Below are 9,576 nucleotides of genomic sequence, written 5' to 3'. Positions count from 1 at the left end.
GAGCAGAGATAGAAGAGAGACATGCAGAGAGAATGGATGTGTCAGGGCTAAAGTTGCTGAAAACAGACTCCAGAAGCATGTGTCACTTTGAACATATGGCTTTATGTGGGTAATGCCAAATCAAATGTGGGTTGTTAGGCTCTGCATGCAATTGCCTTAACCACTGAGCTATCTTGTCAGCCTGAGTTTATGTTTAAACTTATTTTAATAAGTCACTGGGTCTCTTGGGTAGTATATTTTCATGCTGAGCTATGATAAAGAATATGGGAGGGCATATATATGTAAATATTTATAACCTTTTATAAATCTCAAGGTATAAATTAAGTGCAGTGTATGAAACTTGTAACCATAATAAATTTGGTAATAAGCAAATATAACAATATGCCATAATGATAATATAACTTTTTCATTTGTGCAATATAATATTTGTAATTTTATAGCCCACTTTGGCTACAGGTCACTAAAACCATTAAGAGAAAAGTATTATTGGGTGGGGACTGATCTTTGACAATCAATGAAAAAAAAATGTTTGTCATCAAGGCATGCTGGTCACAGCCAAATATTCCCACTTTAATCCCATGGAACAGGGGGCCAGCAGCTTGAAAAGTGACAGAAGCTGCAGAGTTCACACATTCACAATAGTGGTTGAAGCTAAAAAAGAATTTATTTGATATGGCACAAGTATCTTCAGAAATTCAAGCTGTTTAGCTGGTTCAGAAGCCTTATTCAGATGTCCACTGTGTGGTATCACATAGTATTGAGTGAAATATTTAAATATATTTGGTGGGAGGAGTAAGGAACTTCTATGTGATTAATGAAGAGTTTTTCAAGAAAAAAATTCTGGAAAGAGGGGCCCATTTCAGACTATTTAAAACCAATTGTGAGCACAGCCCAGAGAGAAGGTAAGCACAGCCTGGAGGGAAGGACCCAGACTTTGGGCCAAACAACTATAGCTACTTGATATTCAACAAAGGCCTGAACAATATAGGCTGGAAAAAAGATAGCATCTTCAGCAAATGGTGCTGGACAAACTGGAGAATTGTATGCAGGACACTGAAATGTAATCCACACATTTCACCATGCACTACACTCAAATCCAAATGGATCAAAGACCTCAAATAAGACCAGAAACTTGAATACTACTGGAAGAAAATTTAGCAAGTACTTTCCATGATATAGGAATGGAAAAAAATCTTCCTGAACAAAACCCCAGTGGCTCAAGTTCTTAAACAGTCACTCAACCAATGGGATCACATGAAGCTGAAGAGTTTCTTTTTTTTTTTTTAATCTTTTTATTATTATTATTATTTTATTTTATTTTTTGTTTTTCAAGGTAGGATCTCACTCTGGTCTATGCTGACCTGAAATTAACTATGTAGTTTCAGGGTGGCCTTGAACTCATGGCGATTCTCCTCCCTCTGCCTCCCGAATGCTGGGATTAAAGGCGTGTGCCACCACGGCTGGCTTTATTATTATTATTTTTTCTTTTTTAAATTTTTATTAGAATTTTCCATGATTATTAAAAAAAAAATCCCATGGTAATTCCCTCCCTCTCCACCCCCTACACTTTCCCCTTTGAAATTCCATTCTCCATCATATTACCTTGACATCTCAATCGTTCTACTTACATATTGAAGAGTTTCTTTACAGACAAGCATACAATAAGCAAAGCCAACAACATTACCCACAGAATGGGAAAAAATATTTGCGGGTTACCCAACTGACAGAGGCCTTATCTCTAGAATCTACAAAGAACTCAAAAATCTAAACAGTAAGAAGTCAAACACCCCACTCATAAAATGGGGCAAATAGCTGAACAGGCAGTTCATAGAGGAAGAAATAGAAATGGCAAACACACACTTAAGAAAATGTTCATCATCCCTAATCATCAGATAAATGAAAATTAAACAACTATGAGATTCCACCTTACCCCAATAAGGATAGCAAACATCAAAAAATAAAAGGAAAATAAATGCTGGTGAGGATGTTGAGAAACAGGAACATTCATCCACTGTTGGTGGGAATGCAGGATGGTACAACCACTTTGGAAAGCAATATGGAGACTCCTGGAAAAGCTGACTATAGAGATACCAACAGACTTAGTTATACCCATACTGGGCATGTACCCTAAAACCTTCAAACCACAGGCCAGAGAGATTTGCTCAACCATGTTTGTAGCAGCTCAATTCATAATAGCTAAGAGCTGGAATCAATCCAGATGTCAATCACTAGAAGAATGGATAACTAAGATGTGGTATATCTACACAATGGAATTCTATACAGCAGTAAGAAAAGATGACACAATGAAATTTGGGGAAAAAATGGTTGAACCTGGAACACATCATTCCAGTGAACTTACCCAATCACAGAAAGAAAATCACCACATAGTCTCACTCATCTACAGCACCTAACCTGAATCTACCCAAGATACCTTGCATACCTAGCAAGCATCTCGTGGACTAAACCCTAGGATGGATGAAGAGGAGGAGACGGCAATGAAAGGGTGGGAAACACGAATCTAGACCCAAACTGCAATGTACCATAAAATGCTACTTCCTAAAAGCAGACCAAATGGCTGAACTTTCACCAACACCTTACAGGGAACACCTAAACCACAAGAGAGGGTAGGATCAATGATAACCTTAATCTTCTACATCTTCCCTCCCTCCTCTTTCTCTCTGTCTTCCCTCTAACTCTTGTATATTAGTTATATTTTCTTCATTTTCTTAGTGGGCACTGACCTGTAAATCCCAGTACCAGCCTGCGGCTATCATCCACAATGAGCGTTTGATCAGAGAGACCTTCAAGGTTTCCTAAAAGACAGATTTCTATCAGAGTACTTGATGACCCACCAAAGGTTAGTGGCAAGACCCTACTGCTGAACATACCATATGCAGTTGACATGTAAAATGGAACGGCATGGCTGGAATCTAGAAGAGAGTCAGTCCCCAGATAATTAGCACGTCTAGTGCCAGAAGGTGCCACATGGGCGTCTGGGGGAAAATGACCAATATCTGTCCAATCAACTCATGGTCTAACCTACATAGAAGCAAATAACCCGTTGTGATGCCCACACAAGTGCGATAGTGGCACACAGCCAAGGTGGGGAACCAACTGCTCTTGATTTGGTTAACTGATCCCCTCAGTGGTTTGGGAGCCATAGCTGGAGCTGGGAAACAAGTCAGAACCATATTCAAACATTATCCCACTCTCCAATATCACGCTACTATCAATCATGGGCTACAGGAGGGCCTACACCTATTAAATTCTCTGTTATCTCATTTGTCCTGGAGCTAAGTTACTCTCCATTGGAGAATCTGCTTCTCTTTTTCAGATAGATGCAGATGTAAGGAGAGAGCCACCCCATCATACCTCAGAAGGCCCCTGGCTTAAAGTAAGAAAAATTGGTGAAACAAGCAAGGGTGATGTTTTCTTGAGGAACTGGATACCAGCACAAAGGGGAAGGAGACCAACACAGAGAAAAATCAATGCCTACCAAATCAGAGAGCCAGAACCCCAGAGGCCCCCAACAACTCAGCAGTGAAGCATACCAAAATTGAACACAACATGGCTAAGGGAAGTTTTGCAGAAGAGGGGGAAGAAGGAATGTCAGAGCCACATGTTGGGTAATGATATGCAGAGACATTTATCTTACCAGTAACTGTGGGCTGACTCTACAACACACGACTCATATACCTCAACAAGGAGGGGGCCAATGGGAAGGGGTAGGTCACGGATGAGCCTAATAATGGTACCAAACTGACTGTATTTGCTGAATACAAAACTAATTAATAAAAAAATTAAAAGAAAAATACCCTTTGTGCTCTCTGATAAACAAGTATAGAGATAGACCTCATGTAGCAACAGCTATTGAATAAGTTGAGCTGCAGGTGTATAAATCACCCTTCTGAGAACTAGCATCCACAGGATCTGAATAACAACTGTAAGAATCATCATTTCGAAATAGTATTAGTAGTCTCTTACTGGTAAGGAAAGGAATGGCTCTCAATGTAAGATAGCTGCAGTGCACAATGACAAAAGGGGTTGGAAATTCCTCCCTCTAGAAATTACCTTAGGAGAATCTGTCCATGAAGTTTAGAAATGGTCCTCTTTAAATGATATTTATACTAGGACCAAACCATTAATTGTATCTATTGCCTAATTATGAAACAGCCTCAATAGACTGTTCAAAGCAAGGGTAGCAATGGCTGTCATTAACAAATCACATTCATAATCTGTGAACAGGAGACATAAGAATTGAACTCGTTGAGAAATAGCCAAAGTTGGCTTTGGTAAGCATGTGTATGGATTGACCTCATTGTGAATCAGCCTTAGAAGACAAGGACCTGAAAGTGTACGACCAATCTTCATTGATAAGTCCTCTTACTTAGCTCTGACTAACAGGTGTAGTGACTGCTCTCATTGAGAAATACCATTCATGGTCTGTGATGAGCAGTTGGGACTATAGAACTAACCTAGAAATAGTTGAGTAAACTTTGACTAGAATGTGAAGGAATGACAATTATTTAGACACAAGCATATTTGACTATGGTCTTTGAAAATATACTTCAGATATTCTGATGAGCAAATACAGGAATTACCCCCATTGAGAAATATTCCTAGTTGACTCATCCTGTCCAAAAGTGTAAGAATTGCCCTGAAATATAGCCTTAATTATCTATGTCCACCACATGTATGAATGTCCTCCATATAACAGCCTTAAGTAGCATTAATACTGTTTGAATGGCAAGGATAAGACAAGTCTTCATTGATAAATAGCCTTACTTGTACCTGGCCAGCAACTGTAAAATTGCCTCACTAAGAAATAGACTTAGGGCCCTAGAGGGTGCACACAGACTGAGCAGGGAGTATCCCTGTTTCCCAGATCCCCCCACTTTTCTGGTAAGAATAGGTCCCTTGGTGGCTGGCTGGGGTCTGCTTGGATCCTGCACACATGCCGCTGAAGAATATTCCTTGCTCCACCCTCCTGATTGATGGGCTCCGGTGTCCACAATTTCAGGATACCACTGCCAGATAGTGTGCACATATATTAGATATACCTCAGGAGATAAAGGACCCCTCACACTTCAGCCTAGAAGCAGCTGAAATTACAGAGTAACTGTGGTGATGAGCAAGAGTACTGCTTCCATGCTGAACCGGATAATCACCACCAGGGTTTAGAAGACAGACTCTGAGGATACTCAACATCTACCAAAGCAAATATCCAGAGGCTCCTAAGTACTCACCACTGAAGTAGACTTAAAATTCACCCACCATGGGTCAAAAATTTTTCAGAAGAGCGCCAAAAAGATTTTAAGATGCACAGATTGAGACATCATGCCCAGAGAAACTCCCTCCCCAGAGAAAAACTGACAGCTGCTTCCAAATGCATAAACCACAACCCCATGAGGCATACCTGCAACCCCACTCAGGAGTGTCCCCAGTGGAATGTGGGAAGGGACAAAGGAAAACAGGGTACCAACATAGGATGTATCCATATGAACTATGTTGGTGTTGTTAATAATAATAATAATGATAATAATAAACATTAAAAATTAAGATAGTTGTATTCCTGTGGGAAAACCAAGCTGTATCTGAAACAAAGAGAGTGTGGGTATTATGTATTAAATATATAAATTTATATATGCAGGCAAAATATGCTAACAGTTATGGAGAAACGTTCATTAATTGTTAATAACAAAATTAAATCACCCAATTTGAGTATGATTTAAGTCCTACAATAACAAATACATACACACTGTTTTTGTGAAAAGTATTGACCTATCATTTGGGCCACTTAGGGCCTCTTATCATATGTACATAGAAATTGTAAGGCACATAGACAGTACGGAATCTGGCATTTTATCTCCTTTGCTTGTGTTACCTGATCACCTCTGTATATAAGCACATTGGAGCAGAAACGTAAGGTGCTATTAAATCTGTATTTGCTTTGTATTCTAAGTTCAGCCAAGGCTCTCATTCCCCATGTGAGGTTAAGGCTTTACACCAGAGCAGAAACAGACATGACCTGATAGCCAATTTATTTCACCAGAAATAGAGACAATATTTTCTGTTATTAACATAATTATGAAAAATAAAGAATGATAATTCCTTCCCCTGTCACATTCCCCTTTACAATTCCACTCTCCATCATACTCACTCACCTGCTCAAATAGTCTTTTGTTTTGATGTCATCATCATTTCCTCCTATTATGATTGTCTTGCATAGGTAGTGCCAGGCACTGCTAGGTCAAAGATATCCAGGTCCTTCTGTGTCTGGAAGAATTCATTTAAAATAGAGGCACTAAGTCACTGGTACAGCCAGAACTGAGGGAATAGTAACTGCATCACATGCAGACAGAGATTCATTCATTACAGATTTTTTAAAATATTGATTGAAAACAATAAGAAATACAGCTGGGCTAAAGTAATGGTTTTGTGTTACAGGGCCAGGTGCTTCCTAGAAAGCTTAATGGCCTTAATCTAATTCCTCTGCACACATATAAGACAGAAGAACCAAGTGGTCCATGCATCTAGAAGACATTTGCAGGAGAAAGAAGCTCTGGCATATCCTTTTTTCTTTCTCTCTATCTCTTATTTTCTCTCTTCCTCTCTTCATACATAAATAATAAAATATTTTTTCAAATTATTTGCATATTTCTATGGAAAGCACGGGTAGCATATACTGTTGTTGAGAAATAGACATTGAAGACTTAGATAAGCAAAATTAGAAATTGCTGTTGTTTACAAATAGTCTTAATTTACTCTGACTATCAATTGTTGTAAAGGAACTCCTTGATAAATAGGCTTAGTGCACTTGTCCACAACTGAAGAAAATGGCACTCCTTAAGGCATGGCTTGACAAGACTCTGACCAGCATGTGCAAGAATTGCCCACACTGAGAAATAGCCTCTGATCACCATGTGTAGCAATGGACCTAACTGTCAAAAAGCCTTACTAGACTTTGATCTGAAAATGGATAATATAACATCTTTGAAAATTAGCCTTCATATTCTGAAAACTAAGACCAGGAATTGCCTTCATGAGAAACATGCTTTTTATTCACTAACTAGCAAGTGTAGGAATTCTCTCATTATGAATCAATCTAAATACATGGTGCCATGCAAAGGTAGGAATGGCCATCGTTAAAAAATTACTTCATATACTCTTGCTAGTGAGTGTGGAAATTTCACTCATTTGAACTAGCCTTGATATAATCAGACATGCAAGTATATCAACAAACCTGATTGTGAAAGAGATTTAATACTCTCTGAACATCCACTGGATTAATTGTCCTCATTGAGAAGCAGCCTTAGTAGATTCTCGCTACCCAGGGTATACGCTGTGTTTGTTGAGAAAGACTTTTCATATACACTTACCAGTAAATGTAGGAATTTTATTATTGAGAAATTGCCTCAGTAGACTGTGACAGGAACGTTTAGGAATTGCCTGCATTTTAAAATAGCATTAGCTGACCCCAACAGTAAGTGTAAGAATTGTACCCATAGAGCAATGTTTTTGTTTGGGTCTTTACAGCAAGGGATGGTGAATTGTACCAGAGTGTCTGCCTAGGGATAGCTTTTTAATTTGTTTTACATACATTAAACTTCCTTTTTAGCACAGTTGAACGTAGAATCCGTTATGGGCTCTATGGATGACTGGATTTGTAATGTAGGTATAAAACTTCTCCATTGCCTATGGAAGATATACAGTCTTGTATAAAGCACATAATAAGTGAAAGACAACTGAGTATAAGAGACAAAAATTTCATTGTTTTAATGCGTTGCTAAAATTGAATATAGACTTTTGTGGGATAAAAGGATAAAAGGATAGTTAGGGTGTTATATGGGAATAAAATTGAACACGTGTATGAACAGTCTTGAATTTGGAATGAAAAGTTATAAAAGATCATGTACTATAGAAGCATTGTATTTGGGTGCAGACCTGATACTTCATTACATAACGGAGCTCATCACAGCTTGTGTTGCTGTTCTTATACAATCACATAGGGATTGTGCTTATTCACTCATGTGCAAGAAGCCGAATTTCCTGCTCACCCTAAACTTCCCTTTGGAGCAATCCTGTTAGAAATATAAATATCAAACATAGCTCCACACTGTTTGGTGTATCAGGATGGACTGAGAAAATGTCAAATTTCAGGATGACCAATGAGTTCATCACACATGATTTAAACAAAGAAATGTCAAGTATAAATTGAGGTTTTTCATGGGAGGAAAAATGTATTGTGGGGATTTAGTTATTGGCAGAGTTCAACTCTTCTGACCTTAACCATATCCATCCCAAAATTGGTACCTGGAAACAACCTATTTATGAAAGAACTAAGAAATTGGTGAAAACAATTAACACATAGACAATGCAATACTTCTCAGACATAAAAGCATAATACTACCCTGTCAAAACTGGTGAAACAATAACTCTCTGCCTTGTTTCTGAATCATGATTACACTGTTACCATAAAGACATTCATTTGTATAAATTTTTCTCCAACTGTATTTGGGAGTGGAATCACACTCTGGGAAGCTCCTGGAGGCGGAACTGTCCCTCTACCTGGGGTCCTTTATGAAGGTGGTTTTCAATTTCACCATGTGATAGCCTTCCATTAGACCTTAGAGGTGTGTAATATGTATTGTGATGATGGTGCCTGGAGAACTATGGAAACCCTGGAATCTAGGTTAGTGTTGTGCACTGTTATAGTCTTAGCCCTTGATTATACTGGAGGACTCAGATGATAGCAGGTTTGGCCAGTTACAATACCTAGAAAGGTTCTTGATAGCTCCTTGGGGCCCACTACTTCCATGTGCACAGAGCCTGATGCCCCTGGGAGTGCCTATATTTTATTCTGATTCCCCACCACGTCCTCATATGAACTTTGATTCCCTCAGTTTTGTCACTGTTCTCCCAGTAACCTGTCTCACACTGCATCAGCATTTAGTATAGTGTCTACTTTCCCCAAGCAGATTCCCCATAAGCGTAATATCTACCCTTCCCATAGAATGAACATCTTGCCTTACTGAACATGGCACACAGGGAGTTATGGTTCTGTCACACCGGTTTTCTCTCTCCCTCTCTCCCCTTTCGAACTACGGTCTCACTGTAGTCCATTTTGATGTAGAATTCACTAGGTAATCTCAGAATGGCCTCAATGTCAGTGATCCTGCTACCTCCACCTCTTTGCTGTGATTAAAGGTGTGCATCACCACACCTATCCCACTTATATTTTAAGAACAAAGCAGAACCCCAGTGTCATGTGTCAATGTATTCCAGGAAGCTATGCCTCTCTCATAGTTCATTTAACTTCCAGAAAACTGCAGTGTTTAGGTTATATCCTAGTTCAATAACGCAAAGAAGCATCTTGAGACCTAGTTTTTAAATCTCATAAAAGCATGCCAGCCCAGAGCCTATTCCTGCAAGACTTCAGGCGCGCCCTGTATCAGCACTACATGACAATTGAAGCTCTGTAGCAGTCACACTAAACTCCTTGCTCAAATACCACACTGGACTGAGGTTCTCAACATCCTTCTCTCCATTCTAATGATGGCTGCCATCATGTCCTTC

This window comes from Jaculus jaculus, assembly GCF_020740685.1.
Source record: "Jaculus jaculus isolate mJacJac1 chromosome Y unlocalized genomic scaffold, mJacJac1.mat.Y.cur SUPER_Y_unloc_3, whole genome shotgun sequence".
NCBI classification, from domain to species: Eukaryota; Metazoa; Chordata; class Mammalia; order Rodentia; family Dipodidae; genus Jaculus; species Jaculus jaculus.
Note: the sequence above shows the minus strand (reverse complement) of the source record.